This window comes from Schistocerca cancellata, unplaced genomic scaffold, assembly GCF_023864275.1.
Source record: "Schistocerca cancellata isolate TAMUIC-IGC-003103 unplaced genomic scaffold, iqSchCanc2.1 HiC_scaffold_704, whole genome shotgun sequence".
Taxonomy (NCBI): domain Eukaryota; kingdom Metazoa; phylum Arthropoda; class Insecta; order Orthoptera; family Acrididae; genus Schistocerca; species Schistocerca cancellata.
The window spans coordinates 53,062-70,581 of NW_026046715.1; the positions used below are offsets into that span (position 1 = coordinate 53,062).

General features: G+C 54.8%; 14 non-coding genes and 4 pseudogenes across 14 annotated transcripts; all 18 read left to right on the forward strand.

The window, feature by feature from the left end:
• Positions 1–377: 377 nt before the first annotated feature.
• Positions 378–497, forward strand: LOC126140243 (5S ribosomal RNA; annotated as a pseudogene).
• An 860-nt stretch (positions 498–1,357) lies between these two features.
• On the forward strand, positions 1,358–1,476 carry LOC126140288 (5S ribosomal RNA). The gene has a single exon (XR_007528860.1). It is a non-coding gene; the product is annotated as a 5S ribosomal RNA (ribosomal RNA).
• Positions 1,477–2,330: 854 nt separating this feature from the next.
• On the forward strand, positions 2,331–2,450 carry LOC126140244 (5S ribosomal RNA; annotated as a pseudogene).
• Positions 2,451–3,304: 854 nt separating this feature from the next.
• LOC126140289 (5S ribosomal RNA) lies at positions 3,305–3,423 on the forward strand. Its single transcript, XR_007528861.1, has one exon. It is a non-coding gene; the product is annotated as a 5S ribosomal RNA (ribosomal RNA).
• An 855-nt stretch (positions 3,424–4,278) lies between these two features.
• On the forward strand, positions 4,279–4,398 carry LOC126140245 (5S ribosomal RNA; annotated as a pseudogene).
• Positions 4,399–5,252: 854 nt separating this feature from the next.
• LOC126140290 (5S ribosomal RNA) lies at positions 5,253–5,371 on the forward strand. Its single transcript, XR_007528862.1, has one exon. It is a non-coding gene; the product is annotated as a 5S ribosomal RNA (ribosomal RNA).
• Positions 5,372–6,225: 854 nt separating this feature from the next.
• Positions 6,226–6,344, forward strand: LOC126140291 (5S ribosomal RNA). The gene has a single exon (XR_007528863.1). It is a non-coding gene; the product is annotated as a 5S ribosomal RNA (ribosomal RNA).
• An 855-nt stretch (positions 6,345–7,199) lies between these two features.
• On the forward strand, positions 7,200–7,318 carry LOC126140292 (5S ribosomal RNA). The gene has a single exon (XR_007528864.1). It is a non-coding gene; the product is annotated as a 5S ribosomal RNA (ribosomal RNA).
• An 854-nt stretch (positions 7,319–8,172) lies between these two features.
• Positions 8,173–8,291, forward strand: LOC126140293 (5S ribosomal RNA). Its single transcript, XR_007528865.1, has one exon. It is a non-coding gene; the product is annotated as a 5S ribosomal RNA (ribosomal RNA).
• An 855-nt stretch (positions 8,292–9,146) lies between these two features.
• On the forward strand, positions 9,147–9,265 carry LOC126140296 (5S ribosomal RNA). The gene has a single exon (XR_007528867.1). It is a non-coding gene; the product is annotated as a 5S ribosomal RNA (ribosomal RNA).
• Positions 9,266–10,119: 854 nt separating this feature from the next.
• LOC126140297 (5S ribosomal RNA) lies at positions 10,120–10,238 on the forward strand. Its single transcript, XR_007528868.1, has one exon. It is a non-coding gene; the product is annotated as a 5S ribosomal RNA (ribosomal RNA).
• Positions 10,239–11,092: 854 nt separating this feature from the next.
• On the forward strand, positions 11,093–11,211 carry LOC126140298 (5S ribosomal RNA). The gene has a single exon (XR_007528869.1). It is a non-coding gene; the product is annotated as a 5S ribosomal RNA (ribosomal RNA).
• An 854-nt stretch (positions 11,212–12,065) lies between these two features.
• On the forward strand, positions 12,066–12,184 carry LOC126140299 (5S ribosomal RNA). Its single transcript, XR_007528870.1, has one exon. It is a non-coding gene; the product is annotated as a 5S ribosomal RNA (ribosomal RNA).
• Positions 12,185–13,038: 854 nt separating this feature from the next.
• LOC126140246 (5S ribosomal RNA) lies at positions 13,039–13,158 on the forward strand (annotated as a pseudogene).
• Positions 13,159–14,014: 856 nt separating this feature from the next.
• On the forward strand, positions 14,015–14,133 carry LOC126140300 (5S ribosomal RNA). Its single transcript, XR_007528871.1, has one exon. It is a non-coding gene; the product is annotated as a 5S ribosomal RNA (ribosomal RNA).
• An 854-nt stretch (positions 14,134–14,987) lies between these two features.
• On the forward strand, positions 14,988–15,106 carry LOC126140301 (5S ribosomal RNA). Its single transcript, XR_007528872.1, has one exon. It is a non-coding gene; the product is annotated as a 5S ribosomal RNA (ribosomal RNA).
• Positions 15,107–15,960: 854 nt separating this feature from the next.
• Positions 15,961–16,079, forward strand: LOC126140302 (5S ribosomal RNA). The gene has a single exon (XR_007528873.1). It is a non-coding gene; the product is annotated as a 5S ribosomal RNA (ribosomal RNA).
• An 854-nt stretch (positions 16,080–16,933) lies between these two features.
• Positions 16,934–17,052, forward strand: LOC126140303 (5S ribosomal RNA). The gene has a single exon (XR_007528874.1). It is a non-coding gene; the product is annotated as a 5S ribosomal RNA (ribosomal RNA).
• Positions 17,053–17,520: the final 468 nt, after the last annotated feature.

The window sequence follows — 17,520 nt, forward strand, 5'->3', positions numbered from 1 at the left end:
GCGAGGCGAGGCGAGGCGAGGCGAGGAAGCCCACATCGCTACCAGTGGGCCCTCCAGCACGACACTGCCACACCCCGCACAGGCCCTCCGCTGAACACCAGGGACAAGATGCGTCCTCCGCTAGTGTCGAAGGCTGAACGCGCCCAGCGAATGACAGGGGGTGCAACGAGCAGCAGTGCGTCTCACACACGCGGCGGTGCGCCCGCCAATTCGGCCGTCACTCTGCTGGGACGCCGGGCGCGCCTCCCCGCGCCGTCCTCGAGGAACTGGCGGTTGCGGAAGGAAGCGCTTTCGTCAAATGCGGCCGAAAACTAACATTTTGTGTGTTGGGAGAAAAGCCGAACGCGAATTCTGCCGTGCTCCTACATTAGATGAGCGCCAACGGCGATACCATGATGAATACACCGGTTCTCGTCCGACCACCGAAGTTAAGCATCATCATGCCCGGCTAGTACTTGGATGGGTGACCGCCTGGGTCAACCCGGGTGCTGTTGGCTCCCTTCCCGTTTTTTTTTTTTTTGTTATGTTGCCAGCCCAATTTTCAAACTACGTTTCTGTTGGGACAAAGATGCTTCCTTAAGCCTTTTAAACTACTGTAATGGTACGAAAATGCAGTAATTAACTCAGTTTGAGGGAGAATGTGCTAACCAAGTTTGCCAAGAAGACTTTGAAAACGACAAAACAGTACGAATCGGCAGGTGATTTCTGAAATACGTCACCGCCTATTGTTGTGTAGGAATGTAGAGTTCCAAATTTGATTTGTAACCACGAATTTATTCCTTAGTCGTCTCGTCTCGTCTCGTCTCGTCTCGTCCCGCAGACGTTTTTCGTGCTTGCGCTGTCATATGGACCACGACCCGAGCGGCAGCGAGCGGCAGTCGAGCAAAGTCGGGACAAGTCGGGACGGGGACAGGGACAGGGATAGGAATGGTGCGAATGCACTGCAAACTACGCAGACACCTGGTGTGAGGCGCGGCGAGGCGAGGCGAGGCGAGGCGAGGCGTGGAAGCCCACATCGCTACCAGTGAGCCCTCCAGCACGACACTGCCACACCCCGCACAGGCCCTCCGCTGAACACCAGGGACAAGATGCGTCCTCCGCTAGTGTCGAAGGCTGAACGCGCCCAGCGAATGACAGGGGGTGCAACGAGCAGCAGTGCGTCTCACACACGCGGCGGTGCGCCCGCCAATTCGGCCGTCACTCTGCTGGGACGCCGGGCGCGCCTCCCCGCGCCGTCCTCGAGGAACTGGCGGTTGCGGAAGGAAGCGCTTTCGTCAAATGCGGCCGAAAACTAACATTTTGTGTGTTGGGAGAAAAGCCGAACGCGAATTCTGCCGTGCTCCTACATTAGATGAGCGCCAACGGCCATACCATGATGAATACACCGGTTCTCGTCCGATCACCGAAGTTAAGCATCATCGGGCCCTGCTAGTACTTGGATGGGTGACCGCCTGGGAAACCCGGGTGCTGTTGGCTCCCTTCCTGTTTTTTTTTTTTTGTTATGTCGCCAGCCCAATTTTCAAACTACCTTTCTGTTGTGACAAAGATGCTTCCTTAAACCGTTTAAACTACTGTAATGGTACGATAATGCAGTAATTAACTCAGTTTGAGGGAGAATGTGCTAACCAAGTTTGCCAAGAAGACTTTGAAAACGACAAAACAGTACGAATTGGCAGGTGATTTCTGAAATACGTCACCGCCTATTGTTGTGTAGGAATGTAGAGTTCCAAATTTGATTTGTAACCACGAATTTATTCCTTAGTCGTCTCGTCTCGTCTCGTCTCGTCTCGTCCCGCAGACGTTTTTCGTGCTTGCGCTGTCATATGGACCACGACCCGAGCGGCAGCGAGCGGCAGTCGAGCAAAGTCGGGACAAGTCGGGACGGGGACAGGGACAGGGATAGGAATGGTGCGAATGCACTGCAAACTACGCAGACACCTGGTGTGAGGCGCGGCGAGGCGAGGCGAGGCGAGGCGAGGAAGCCCACATCGCTACCAGTGGGCCCTCCAGCACGACACTGCCACACCCCGCACAGGCCCTCCGCTGAACACCAGGGACAAGATGCGTCCTCCGCTAGTGTCGAAGGCTGAACGCGCCCAGCGAATGACAGGGGGTGCAACGAGCAGCAGTGCGTCTCACACACGCGGCGGTGCGCCCGCCAATTCGGCCGTCACTCTGCTGGGTCGCCGGGCGCGCCTCCCCGCGCCGTCCTCGAGGAACTGGCGGTTGCGGAAGGAAGCGCTTTCGTCAAATGCGGCCGAAAACTAACATTTTGTGTGTTGGGAGAAAAGCCGAACGCGAATTCTGCCGTGCTCCTACATTAGATGAGCGCCAACGGCGATACCATGATGAATACACCGGTTCTCGTCCGACCACCGAAGTTAAGCATCATCATGCCCGGCTAGTACTTGGATGGGTGACCGCCTGGGTCAACCCGGGTGCTGTTGGCTCCCTTCCCGTTTTTTTTTTTTTGTTATGTCGCCAGCCCAATTTTCAAACTACGTTTCTGTTGTGACAAAGATGCTTCCTTAAGCCTTTTAAACTACTGTAATGGTACGAAAATGCAGTAATTAACTCAGTTTGAGGGAGAATGTGCTAACCAAGTTTACCAAGAAGACTTTGAAAACGACAAAACAGTACGAATCGGCAGGTGATTTCTGAAATACGTCACCGCCTATTGTTGTGTAGGAATGTAGAGTTCCAAATTTGATTTGTAACCACGAATTTATTCCTTAGTCGTCTCGTCTCGTCTCGTCTCGTCTCGTCCCGCAGACGTTTTTCGTGCTTGCGCTGTCATATGGACCACGACCCGAGCGGCAGCGAGCGGCAGTCGAGCAAAGTCGGGACTAGTCGGGACGGGGACAGGGACAGGGATAGGAATGGTGCGAATGCACTGCAAACTACGCAGACACCTGGTGTGAGGCGCGGCGAGGCGAGGCGAGGCGAGGCGAGGAAGCCCACATCGCTACCAGTGGGCCCTCCAGCACGACACTGCCACACCCCGCACAGGCCCTCCGCTGAACACCAGGGACAAGATGCGTCCTCCGCTAGTGTCGAAGGCTGAACGCGCCCAGCGAATGACAGGGGGTGCAACGAGCAGCAGTGCGTCTCACACACGCGGCGGTGCGCCCGCCAATTCGGCCGTCACTCTGCTGGGACGCCGGGCGCGCCTCCCCGCGCCGTCCTCGAGGAACTGGCGGTTGCGGAAGGAAGCGCTTTCGTCAAATGCGGCCGAAAACTAACATTTTGTGTGTTGGGAGAAAAGCCGAACGCGAATTCTGCCGTGCTCCTACATTAGATGAGCGCCAACGGCCATACCATGATGAATACACCGGTTCTCGTCCGATCACCGAAGTTAAGCATCATCGGGCCCTGCTAGTACTTGGATGGGTGACCGCCTGGGAAACCCGGGTGCTGTTGGCTCCCTTCCTGTTTTTTTTTTTTTTGTTATGTCGCCAGCCCAATTTTCAAACTACCTTTCTGTTGTGACAAAGATGCTTCCTTAAACCGTTTAAACTATTGTAATGGTACGATAATGCAGTAATTAACTCAGTTTGAGGGAGAATGTGCTAACCAAGTTTGCCAAGAAGACTTTGAAAACGACAAAACAGTACGAATTGGCAGGTGATTTCTGAAATACGTCACCGCCTATTGTTGTGTAGGAATGTAGAGTTCCAAATTTGATTTGTAACCACGAATTTATTCCTTAGTCGTCTCGTCTCGTCTCGTCTCGTCTCGTCCCGCAGACGTTTTTCGTGCTTGCGCTGTCATATGGACCACGACCCGAGCGGCAGCGAGCGGCAGTCGAGCAAAGTCGGGACAAGTCGGGACGGGGACAGGGACAGGGATAGGAATGGTGCGAATGCACTGCAAACTACGCAGACACCTGGTGTGAGGCGCGGCGAGGCGAGGCGAGGCGAGGCGAGGAAGCCCACATCGCTACCAGTGGGCCCTCCAGCACGACACTGCCACACCCCGCACAGGCCCTCCGCTGAACACCAGGGACAAGATGCGTCCTCCGCTAGTGTCGAAGGCTGAACGCGCCCAGCGAATGACAGGGGGTGCAACGAGCAGCAGTGCGTCTCACACACGCGGCGGTGCGCCCGCCAATTCGGCCGTCACTCTGCTGGGTCGCCGGGCGCGCCTCCCCGCGCCGTCCTCGAGGAACTGGCGGTTGCGGAAGGAAGCGCTTTCGTCAAATGCGGCCGAAAACTAACATTTTGTGTGTTGGGAGAAAAGCCGAACGCGAATTCTGCCGTGCTCCTACATTAGATGAGCGCCAACGGCGATACCATGATGAATACACCGGTTCTCGTCCGACCACCGAAGTTAAGCATCATCATGCCCGGCTAGTACTTGGATGGGTGACCGCCTGGGTCAACCCGGGTGCTGTTGGCTCCCTTCCCGTTTTTTTTTTTTTGTTATGTTGCCAGCCCAATTTTCAAACTACGTTTCTGTTGTGACAAAGATGCTTCCTTAAGCCTTTTAAACTACTGTAATGGTACGAAAATGCAGTAATTAACTCAGTTTGAGGGAGAATGTGCTAACCAAGTTTGCCAAGAAGACTTTGAAAACGACAAAACAGTACGAATCGGCAGGTGATTTCTGAAATACGTCACCGCCTATTGTTGTGTAGGAATGTAGAGTTCCAAATTTGATTTGTAACCACGAATTTATTCCTTAGTCGTCTCGTCTCGTCTCGTCTCGTCTCGTCCCGCAGACGTTTTTCGTGCTTGCGCTGTCATATGGACCACGACCCGAGCGGCAGCGAGCGGCAGTCGAGCAAAGTCGGGACAAGTCGGGACGGGGACAGGGACAGGGATAGGAATGGTGCGAATGCACTGCAAACTACGCAGACACCTGGTGTGAGGCGCGGCGAGGCGAGGCGAGGCGAGGCGAGGAAGCCCACATCGCTACCAGTGGGCCCTCCAGCACGACACTGCCACACCCCGCACAGGCCCTCCGCTGAACACCAGGGACAAGATGCGTCCTCCGCTAGTGTCGAAGGCTGAACGCGCCCAGCGAATGACAGGGGGTGCAACGAGCAGCAGTGCGTCTCACACACGCGGCGGTGCGCCCGCCAATTCGGCCGTCACTCTGCTGGGACGCCGGGCGCGCCTCCCCGCGCCGTCCTCGAGGAACTGGCGGTTGCGGAAGGAAGCGCTTTCGTCAAATGCGGCCGAAAACTAACATTTTGTGTGTTGGGAGAAAAGCCGAACGCGAATTCTGCCGTGCTCCTACATTAGATGAGCGCCAACGGCCATACCATGATGAATACACCGGTTCTCGTCCGATCACCGAAGTTAAGCATCATCGGGCCCTGCTAGTACTTGGATGGGTGACCGCCTGGGAAACCCGGGTGCTGTTGGCTCCCTTCCTGTTTTTTTTTTTTTGTTATGTCGCCAGCCCAATTTTCAAACTACCTTTCTGTTGTGACAAAGATGCTTCCTTAAACCGTTTAAACTACTGTAATGGTACGATAATGCAGTAATTAACTCAGTTTGAGGGAGAATGTGCTAACCAAGTTTGCCAAGAAGACTTTGAAAACGACAAAACAGTACGAATTGGCAGGTGATTTCTGAAATACGTCACCGCCTATTGTTGTGTAGGAATGTAGAGTTCCAAATTTGATTTGTAACCACGAATTTATTCCTTAGTCGTCTCGTCTCGTCTCGTCTCGTCTCGTCCCGCAGACGTTTTTCGTGCTTGCGCTGTCATATGGACCACGACCCGAGCGGCAGCGAGCGGCAGTCGAGCAAAGTCGGGACAAGTCGGGACGGGGACAGGGACAGGGATAGGAATGGTGCGAATGCACTGCAAACTACGCAGACACCTGGTGTGAGGCGCGGCGAGGCGAGGCGAGGCGAGGCGAGGAAGCCCACATCGCTACCAGTGGGCCCTCCAGCACGACACTGCCACACCCCGCACAGGCCCTCCGCTGAACACCAGGGACAAGATGCGTCCTCCGCTAGTGTCGAAGGCTGAACGCGCCCAGCGAATGACAGGGGGTGCAACGAGCAGCAGTGCGTCTCACACACGCGGCGGTGCGCCCGCCAATTCGGCCGTCACTCTGCTGGGACGCCGGGCGCGCCTCCCCGCGCCGTCCTCGAGGAACTGGCGGTTGCGGAAGGAAGCGCTTTCGTCAAATGCGGCCGAAAACTAACATTTTGTGTGTTGGGAGAAAAGCCGAACGCGAATTCTGCCGTGCTCCTACATTAGATGAGCGCCAACGGCCATACCATGATGAATACACCGGTTCTCGTCCGATCACCGAAGTTAAGCATCATCGGGCCCTGCTAGTACTTGGATGGGTGACCGCCTGGGAAACCCGGGTGCTGTTGGCTCCCTTCCTGTTTTTTTTTTTTTTGTTATGTCGCCAGCCCAATTTTCAAACTACCTTTCTGTTGTGACAAAGATGCTTCCTTAAACCGTTTAAACTACTGTAATGGTACGATAATGCAGTAATTAACTCAGTTTGAGGGAGAATGTGCTAACCAAGTTTGCCAAGAAGACTTTGAAAACGACAAAACAGTACGAATTGGCAGGTGATTTCTGAAATACGTCACCGCCTATTGTTGTGTAGGAATGTAGAGTTCCAAATTTGATTTGTAACCACGAATTTATTCCTTAGTCGTCTCGTCTCGTCTCGTCTCGTCTCGTCCCGCAGACGTTTTTCGTGCTTGCGCTGTCATATGGACCACGACCCGAGCGGCAGCGAGCGGCAGTCGAGCAAAGTCGGGACAAGTCGGGACGGGGACAGGGACAGGGATAGGAATGGTGCGAATGCACTGCAAACTACGCAGACACCTGGTGTGAGGCGCGGCGAGGCGAGGCGAGGCGAGGCGAGGAAGCCCACATCGCTACCAGTGGGCCCTCCAGCACGACACTGCCACACCCCGCACAGGCCCTCCGCTGAACACCAGGGACAAGATGCGTCCTCCGCTAGTGTCGAAGGCTGAACGCGCCCAGCGAATGACAGGGGGTGCAACGAGCAGCAGTGCGTCTCACACACGCGGCGGTGCGCCCGCCAATTCGGCCGTCACTCTGCTGGGACGCCGGGCGCGCCTCCCCGCGCCGTCCTCGAGGAACTGGCGGTTGCGGAAGGAAGCGCTTTCGTCAAATGCGGCCGAAAACTAACATTTTGTGTGTTGGGAGAAAAGCCGAACGCGAATTCTGCCGTGCTCCTACATTAGATGAGCGCCAACGGCCATACCATGATGAATACACCGGTTCTCGTCCGATCACCGAAGTTAAGCATCATCGGGCCCTGCTAGTACTTGGATGGGTGACCGCCTGGGAAACCCGGGTGCTGTTGGCTCCCTTCCTGTTTTTTTTTTTTTGTTATGTCGCCAGCCCAATTTTCAAACTACCTTTCTGTTGTGACAAAGATGCTTCCTTAAACCGTTTAAACTACTGTAATGGTACGATAATGCAGTAATTAACTCAGTTTGAGGGAGAATGTGCTAACCAAGTTTGCCAAGAAGACTTTGAAAACGACAAAACAGTACGAATTGGCAGGTGATTTCTGAAATACGTCACCGCCTATTGTTGTGTAGGAATGTAGAGTTCCAAATTTGATTTGTAACCACGAATTTATTCCTTAGTCGTCTCGTCTCGTCTCGTCTCGTCTCGTCCCGCAGACGTTTTTCGTGCTTGCGCTGTCATATGGACCACGACCCGAGCGGCAGCGAGCGGCAGTCGAGCAAAGTCGGGACAAGTCGGGACGGGGACAGGGACAGGGATAGGAATGGTGCGAATGCACTGCAAACTACGCAGACACCTGGTGTGAGGCGCGGCGAGGCGAGGCGAGGCGAGGCGAGGAAGCCCACATCGCTACCAGTGGGCCCTCCAGCACGACACTGCCACACCCCGCACAGGCCCTCCGCTGAACACCAGGGACAAGATGCGTCCTCCGCTAGTGTCGAAGGCTGAACGCGCCCAGCGAATGACAGGGGGTGCAACGAGCAGCAGTGCGTCTCACACACGCGGCGGTGCGCCCGCCAATTCGGCCGTCACTCTGCTGGGACGCCGGGCGCGCCTCCCCGCGCCGTCCTCGAGGAACTGGCGGTTGCGGAAGGAAGCGCTTTCGTCAAATGCGGCCGAAAACTAACATTTTGTGTGTTGGGAGAAAAGCCGAACGCGAATTCTGCCGTGCTCCTACATTAGATGAGCGCCAACGGCCATACCATGATGAATACACCGGTTCTCGTCCGATCACCGAAGTTAAGCATCATCGGGCCCTGCTAGTACTTGGATGGGTGACCGCCTGGGAAACCCGGGTGCTGTTGGCTCCCTTCCTGTTTTTTTTTTTTTTGTTATGTCGCCAGCCCAATTTTCAAACTACCTTTCTGTTGTGACAAAGATGCTTCCTTAAACCGTTTAAACTACTGTAATGGTACGATAATGCAGTAATTAACTCAGTTTGAGGGAGAATGTGCTAACCAAGTTTGCCAAGAAGACTTTGAAAACGACAAAACAGTACGAATTGGCAGGTGATTTCTGAAATACGTCACCGCCTATTGTTGTGTAGGAATGTAGAGTTCCAAATTTGATTTGTAACCACGAATTTATTCCTTAGTCGTCTCGTCTCGTCTCGTCTCGTCTCGTCCCGCAGACGTTTTTCGTGCTTGCGCTGTCATATGGACCACGACCCGAGCGGCAGCGAGCGGCAGTCGAGCAAAGTCGGGACAAGTCGGGACGGGGACAGGGACAGGGATAGGAATGGTGCGAATGCACTGCAAACTACGCAGACACCTGGTGTGAGGCGCGGCGAGGCGAGGCGAGGCGAGGCGAGGAAGCCCACATCGCTACCAGTGGGCCCTCCAGCACGACACTGCCACACCCCGCACAGGCCCTCCGCTGAACACCAGGGACAAGATGCGTCCTCCGCTAGTGTCGAAGGCTGAACGCGCCCAGCGAATGACAGGGGGTGCAACGAGCAGCAGTGCGTCTCACACACGCGGCGGTGCGCCCGCCAATTCGGCCGTCACTCTGCTGGGACGCCGGGCGCGCCTCCCCGCGCCGTCCTCGAGGAACTGGCGGTTGCGGAAGGAAGCGCTTTCGTCAAATGCGGCCGAAAACTAACATTTTGTGTGTTGGGAGAAAAGCCGAACGCGAATTCTGCCGTGCTCCTACATTAGATGAGCGCCAACGGCCATACCATGATGAATACACCGGTTCTCGTCCGATCACCGAAGTTAAGCATCATCGGGCCCTGCTAGTACTTGGATGGGTGACCGCCTGGGAAACCCGGGTGCTGTTGGCTCCCTTCCTGTTTTTTTTTTTTTGTTATGTCGCCAGCCCAATTTTCAAACTACCTTTCTGTTGTGACAAAGATGCTTCCTTAAACCGTTTAAACTACTGTAATGGTACGATAATGCAGTAATTAACTCAGTTTGAGGGAGAATGTGCTAACCAAGTTTGCCAAGAAGACTTTGAAAACGACAAAACAGTACGAATTGGCAGGTGATTTCTGAAATACGTCACCGCCTATTGTTGTGTAGGAATGTAGAGTTCCAAATTTGATTTGTAACCACGAATTTATTCCTTAGTCGTCTCGTCTCGTCTCGTCTCGTCTCGTCCCGCAGACGTTTTTCGTGCTTGCGCTGTCATATGGACCACGACCCGAGCGGCAGCGAGCGGCAGTCGAGCAAAGTCGGGACAAGTCGGGACGGGGACAGGGACAGGGATAGGAATGGTGCGAATGCACTGCAAACTACGCAGACACCTGGTGTGAGGCGCGGCGAGGCGAGGCGAGGCGAGGCGAGGAAGCCCACATCGCTACCAGTGGGCCCTCCAGCACGACACTGCCACACCCCGCACAGGCCCTCCGCTGAACACCAGGGACAAGATGCGTCCTCCGCTAGTGTCGAAGGCTGAACGCGCCCAGCGAATGACAGGGGGTGCAACGAGCAGCAGTGCGTCTCACACACGCGGCGGTGCGCCCGCCAATTCGGCCGTCACTCTGCTGGGACGCCGGGCGCGCCTCCCCGCGCCGTCCTCGAGGAACTGGCGGTTGCGGAAGGAAGCGCTTTCGTCAAATGCGGCCGAAAACTAACATTTTGTGTGTTGGGAGAAAAGCCGAACGCGAATTCTGCCGTGCTCCTACATTAGATGAGCGCCAACGGCCATACCATGATGAATACACCGGTTCTCGTCCGATCACCGAAGTTAAGCATCATCGGGCCCTGCTAGTACTTGGATGGGTGACCGCCTGGGAAACCCGGGTGCTGTTGGCTCCCTTCCTGTTTTTTTTTTTTTGTTATGTCGCCAGCCCAATTTTCAAACTACCTTTCTGTTGTGACAAAGATGCTTCCTTAAACCGTTTAAACTACTGTAATGGTACGATAATGCAGTAATTAACTCAGTTTGAGGGAGAATGTGCTAACCAAGTTTGCCAAGAAGACTTTGAAAACGACAAAACAGTACGAATTGGCAGGTGATTTCTGAAATACGTCACCGCCTATTGTTGTGTAGGAATGTAGAGTTCCAAATTTGATTTGTAACCACGAATTTATTCCTTAGTCGTCTCGTCTCGTCTCGTCTCGTCTCGTCCCGCAGACGTTTTTCGTGCTTGCGCTGTCATATGGACCACGACCCGAGCGGCAGCGAGCGGCAGTCGAGCAAAGTCGGGACAAGTCGGGACGGGGACAGGGACAGGGATAGGAATGGTGCGAATGCACTGCAAACTACGCAGACACCTGGTGTGAGGCGCGGCGAGGCGAGGCGAGGCGAGGCGAGGAAGCCCACATCGCTACCAGTGGGCCCTCCAGCACGACACTGCCACACCCCGCACAGGCCCTCCGCTGAACACCAGGGACAAGATGCGTCCTCCGCTAGTGTCGAAGGCTGAACGCGCCCAGCGAATGACAGGGGGTGCAACGAGCAGCAGTGCGTCTCACACACGCGGCGGTGCGCCCGCCAATTCGGCCGTCACTCTGCTGGGACGCCGGGCGCGCCTCCCCGCGCCGTCCTCGAGGAACTGGCGGTTGCGGAAGGAAGCGCTTTCGTCAAATGCGGCCGAAAACTAACATTTTGTGTGTTGGGAGAAAAGCCGAACGCGAATTCTGCCGTGCTCCTACATTAGATGAGCGCCAACGGCCATACCATGATGAATACACCGGTTCTCGTCCGATCACCGAAGTTAAGCATCATCGGGCCCTGCTAGTACTTGGATGGGTGACCGCCTGGGAAACCCGGGTGCTGTTGGCTCCCTTCCTGTTTTTTTTTTTTTGTTATGTCGCCAGCCCAATTTTCAAACTACCTTTCTGTTGTGACAAAGATGCTTCCTTAAACCGTTTAAACTACTGTAATGGTACGATAATGCAGTAATTAACTCAGTTTGAGGGAGAATGTGCTAACCAAGTTTGCCAAGAAGACTTTGAAAACGACAAAACAGTACGAATTGGCAGGTGATTTCTGAAATACGTCACCGCCTATTGTTGTGTAGGAATGTAGAGTTCCAAATTTGATTTGTAACCACGAATTTATTCCTTAGTCGTCTCGTCTCGTCTCGTCTCGTCTCGTCCCGCAGACGTTTTTCGTGCTTGCGCTGTCATATGGACCACGACCCGAGCGGCAGCGAGCGGCAGTCGAGCAAAGTCGGGACAAGTCGGGACGGGGACAGGGACAGGGATAGGAATGGTGCGAATGCACTGCAAACTACGCAGACACCTGGTGTGAGGCGCGGCGAGGCGAGGCGAGGCGAGGCGAGGAAGCCCACATCGCTACCAGTGGGCCCTCCAGCACGACACTGCCACACCCCGCACAGGCCCTCCGCTGAACACCAGGGACAAGATGCGTCCTCCGCTAGTGTCGAAGGCTGAACGCGCCCAGCGAATGACAGGGGGTGCAACGAGCAGCAGTGCGTCTCACACACGCGGCGGTGCGCCCGCCAATTCGGCCGTCACTCTGCTGGGACGCCGGGCGCGCCTCCCCGCGCCGTCCTCGAGGAACTGGCGGTTGCGGAAGGAAGCGCTTTCGTCAAATGCGGCCGAAAACTAACATTTTGTGTGTTGGGAGAAAAGTCGAACGCGAATTCTGCCGTGCTCCTACATTAGATGAGCGCCAACGGCCATACCATGATGAATACACCGGTTCTCGTCCGATCACCGAAGTTAAGCATCATCGGGCCCTGCTAGTACTTGGATGGGTGACCGCCTGGGAAACCCGGGTGCTGTTGGCTCCCTTCCTGTTTTTTTTTTTTTGTTATGTCGCCAGCCCAATTTTCAAACTACCTTTCTGTTGTGACAAAGATGCTTCCTTAAACCGTTTAAACTACTGTAATGGTACGATAATGCAGTAATTAACTCAGTTTGAGGGAGAATGTGCTAACCAAGTTTGCCAAGAAGACTTTGAAAACGACAAAACAGTACGAATTGGCAGGTGATTTCTGAAATACGTCACCGCCTATTGTTGTGTAGGAATGTAGAGTTCCAAATTTGATTTGTAACCACGAATTTATTCCTTAGTCGTCTCGTCTCGTCTCGTCTCGTCTCGTCCCGCAGACGTTTTTCGTGCTTGCGCTGTCATATGGACCACGACCCGAGCGGCAGCGAGCGGCAGTCGAGCAAAGTCGGGACAAGTCGGGACGGGGACAGGGACAGGGATAGGAATGGTGCGAATGCACTGCAAACTACGCAGACACCTGGTGTGAGGCGCGGCGAGGCGAGGCGAGGCGAGGCGAGGAAGCCCACATCGCTACCAGTGGGCCCTCCAGCACGACACTGCCACACCCCGCACAGGCCCTCCGCTGAACACCAGGGACAAGATGCGTCCTCCGCTAGTGTCGAAGGCTGAACGCGCCCAGCGAATGACAGGGGGTGCAACGAGCAGCAGTGCGTCTCACACACGCGGCGGTGCGCCCGCCAATTCGGCCGTCACTCTGCTGGGTCGCCGGGCGCGCCTCCCAGCGCCGTCCTCGAGGAACTGGCGGTTGCGGAAGGAAGCGCTTTCGTCAAATGCGGCCGAAAACTAACATTTTGTGTGTTGGGAGAAAAGCCGAACGCGAATTCTGCCGTGCTCCTACATTAGATGAGCGCCAACGGCGATACCATGATGAATACACCGGTTCTCGTCCGACCACCGAAGTTAAGCATCATCATGCCCGGCTAGTACTTGGATGGGTGACCGCCTGGGTCAACCCGGGTGCTGTTGGCTCCCTTCCCGTTTTTTTTTTTTTTTGTTATGTTGCCAGCCCAATTTTCAAACTACGTTTCTGTTGTGACAAAGATGCTTCCTTAAGCCTTTTAAACTACTGTAATGGTACGAAAATGCAGTAATTAACTCAGTTTGAGGGAGAATGTGCTAACCAAGTTTGCCAAGAAGACTTTGAAAACGACAAAACAGTACGAATCGGCAGGTGATTTCTGAAATACGTCACCGCCTATTGTTGTGTAGGAATGTAGAGTTCCAAATTTGATTTGTAACCACGAATTTATTCCTTAGTCGTCTCGTCTCGTCTCGTCTCGTCTCGTCCCGCAGACGTTTTTCGTGCTTGCGCTGTCATATGGACCACGACCCGAGCGGCAGCGAGCGGCAGTCGAGCAAAGTCGGGACAAGTCGGGACGGGGACAGGGACAGGGATAGGAATGGTGCGAATGCACTGCAAACTACGCAGACACCTGGTGTGAGGCGCGGCGAGGCGAGGCGAGGCGAGGCGAGGAAGCCCACATCGCTACCAGTGGGCCCTCCAGCACGACACTGCCACACCCCGCACAGGCCCTCCGCTGAACACCAGGGACAAGATGCGTCCTCCGCTAGTGTCGAAGGCTGAACGCGCCCAGCGAATGACAGGGGGTGCAACGAGCAGCAGTGCGTCTCACACACGCGGCGGTGCGCCCGCCAATTCGGCCGTCACTCTGCTGGGACGCCGGGCGCGCCTCCCCGCGCCGTCCTCGAGGAACTGGCGGTTGCGGAAGGAAGCGCTTTCGTCAAATGCGGCCGAAAACTAACATTTTGTGTGTTGGGAGAAAAGCCGAACGCGAATTCTGCCGTGCTCCTACATTAGATGAGCGCCAACGGCCATACCATGATGAATACACCGGTTCTCGTCCGATCACCGAAGTTAAGCATCATCGGGCCCTGCTAGTACTTGGATGGGTGACCGCCTGGGAAACCCGGGTGCTGTTGGCTCCCTTCCTGTTTTTTTTTTTTTGTTATGTCGCCAGCCCAATTTTCAAACTACCTTTCTGTTGTGACAAAGATGCTTCCTTAAACCGTTTAAACTACTGTAATGGTACGATAATGCAGTAATTAACTCAGTTTGAGGGAGAATGTGCTAACCAAGTTTGCCAAGAAGACTTTGAAAACGACAAAACAGTACGAATTGGCAGGTGATTTCTGAAATACGTCACCGCCTATTGTTGTGTAGGAATGTAGAGTTCCAAATTTGATTTGTAACCACGAATTTATTCCTTAGTCGTCTCGTCTCGTCTCGTCTCGTCTCGTCCCGCAGACGTTTTTCGTGCTTGCGCTGTCATATGGACCACGACCCGAGCGGCAGCGAGCGGCAGTCGAGCAAAGTCGGGACAAGTCGGGACGGGGACAGGGACAGGGATAGGAATGGTGCGAATGCACTGCAAACTACGCAGACACCTGGTGTGAGGCGCGGCGAGGCGAGGCGAGGCGAGGCGAGGAAGCCCACATCGCTACCAGTGGGCCCTCCAGCACGACACTGCCACACCCCGCACAGGCCCTCCGCTGAACACCAGGGACAAGATGCGTCCTCCGCTAGTGTCGAAGGCTGAACGCGCCCAGCGAATGACAGGGGGTGCAACGAGCAGCAGTGCGTCTCACACACGCGGCGGTGCGCCCGCCAATTCGGCCGTCACTCTGCTGGGACGCCGGGCGCGCCTCCCCGCGCCGTCCTCGAGGAACTGGCGGTTGCGGAAGGAAGCGCTTTCGTCAAATGCGGCCGAAAACTAACATTTTGTGTGTTGGGAGAAAAGCCGAACGCGAATTCTGCCGTGCTCCTACATTAGATGAGCGCCAACGGCCATACCATGATGAATACACCGGTTCTCGTCCGATCACCGAAGTTAAGCATCATCGGGCCCTGCTAGTACTTGGATGGGTGACCGCCTGGGAAACCCGGGTGCTGTTGGCTCCCTTCCTGTTTTTTTTTTTTTGTTATGTCGCCAGCCCAATTTTCAAACTACCTTTCTGTTGTGACAAAGATGCTTCCTTAAACCGTTTAAACTACTGTAATGGTACGATAATGCAGTAATTAACTCAGTTTGAGGGAGAATGTGCTAACCAAGTTTGCCAAGAAGACTTTGAAAACGACAAAACAGTACGAATTGGCAGGTGATTTCTGAAATACGTCACCGCCTATTGTTGTGTAGGAATGTAGAGTTCCAAATTTGATTTGTAACCACGAATTTATTCCTTAGTCGTCTCGTCTCGTCTCGTCTCGTCTCGTCCCGCAGACGTTTTTCGTGCTTGCGCTGTCATATGGACCACGACCCGAGCGGCAGCGAGCGGCAGTCGAGCAAAGTCGGGACAAGTCGGGACGGGGACAGGGACAGGGATAGGAATGGTGCGAATGCACTGCAAACTACGCAGACACCTGGTGTGAGGCGCGGCGAGGCGAGGCGAGGCGAGGCGAGGAAGCCCACATCGCTACCAGTGGGCCCTCCAGCACGACACTGCCACACCCCGCACAGGCCCTCCGCTGAACACCAGGGACAAGATGCGTCCTCCGCTAGTGTCGAAGGCTGAACGCGCCCAGCGAATGACAGGGGGTGCAACGAGCAGCAGTGCGTCTCACACACGCGGCGGTGCGCCCGCCAATTCGGCCGTCACTCTGCTGGGACGCCGGGCGCGCCTCCCCGCGCCGTCCTCGAGGAACTGGCGGTTGCGGAAGGAAGCGCTTTCGTCAAATGCGGCCGAAAACTAACATTTTGTGTGTTGGGAGAAAAGCCGAACGCGAATTCTGCCGTGCTCCTACATTAGATGAGCGCCAACGGCCATACCATGATGAATACACCGGTTCTCGTCCGATCACCGAAGTTAAGCATCATCGGGCCCTGCTAGTACTTGGATGGGTGACCGCCTGGGAAACCCGGGTGCTGTTGGCTCCCTTCCTGTTTTTTTTTTTTTGTTATGTCGCCAGCCCAATTTTCAAACTACCTTTCTGTTGTGACAAAGATGCTTCCTTAAACCGTTTAAACTACTGTAATGGTACGATAATGCAGTAATTAACTCAGTTTGAGGGAGAATGTGCTAACCAAGTTTGCCAAGAAGACTTTGAAAACGACAAAACAGTACGAATTGGCAGGTGATTTCTGAAATACGTCACCGCCTATTGTTGTGTAGGAATGTAGAGTTCCAAATTTGATTTGTAACCACGAATTTATTCCTTAGTCGTCTCGTCTCGTCTCGTCTCGTCTCGTCCCGCAGACGTTTTTCGTGCTTGCGCTGTCATATGGACCACGACCCGAGCGGCAGCGAGCGGCAGTCGAGCAAAGTCGGGACAAGTCGGGACGGGGACAGGGACAGGGATAGGAATGGTGCGAATGCACTGCAAACTACGCAGACACCTGGTGTGAGGCGCGGCGAGGCGAGGCGAGGCGAGGCGAGGAAGCCCACATCGCTACCAGTGGGCCCTCCAGCACGACACTGCCACACCCCGCACAGGCCCTCCGCTGAACACCAGGGACAAGATGCGTCCTCCGCTAGTGTCGAAGGCTGAACGCGCCCAGCGAATGACAGGGGGTGCAACGAGCAGCAGTGCGTCTCACACACGCGGCGGTGCGCCCGCCAATTCGGCCGTCACTCTGCTGGGACGCCGGGCGCGCCTCCCCGCGCCGTCCTCGAGGAACTGGCGGTTGCGGAAGGAAGCGCTTTCGTCAAATGCGGCCGAAAACTAACATTTTGTGTGTTGGGAGAAAAGCCGAACGCGAATTCTGCCGTGCTCCTACATTAGATGAGCGCCAACGGCCATACCATGATGAATACACCGGTTCTCGTCCGATCACCGAAGTTAAGCATCATCGGGCCCTGCTAGTACTTGGATGGGTGACCGCCTGGGAAACCCGGGTGCTGTTGGCTCCCTTCCTGTTTTTTTTTTTTTGTTATGTCGCCAGCCCAATTTTCAAACTACCTTTCTGTTGTGACAAAGATGCTTCCTTAAACCGTTTAAACTACTGTAATGGTACGATAATGCAGTAATTAACTCAGTTTGAGGGAGAATGTGCTAACCAAGTTTGCCAAGAAGACTTTGAAAACGACAAAACAGTACGAATTGGCAGGTGATTTCTGAAATACGTCACCGCCTATTGTTGTGTAGGAATGTAGAGTTCCAAATTTGATTTGTAACCACGAATTTATTCCTTAGTCGTCTCGTCTCGTCTCGTCTCGTCTCGTCCCGCAGACGTTTTTCGTGCTTGCGCTGTCATATGGACCACGACCCGAGCGGCAGCGAGCGGCAGTCGAGCAAAGTCGGGACAAGTCGGGACGGGGACAGGGACAGGGATAGGAATGGTGCGAATGCACTGCAAACTACGCAGACACCTGGTG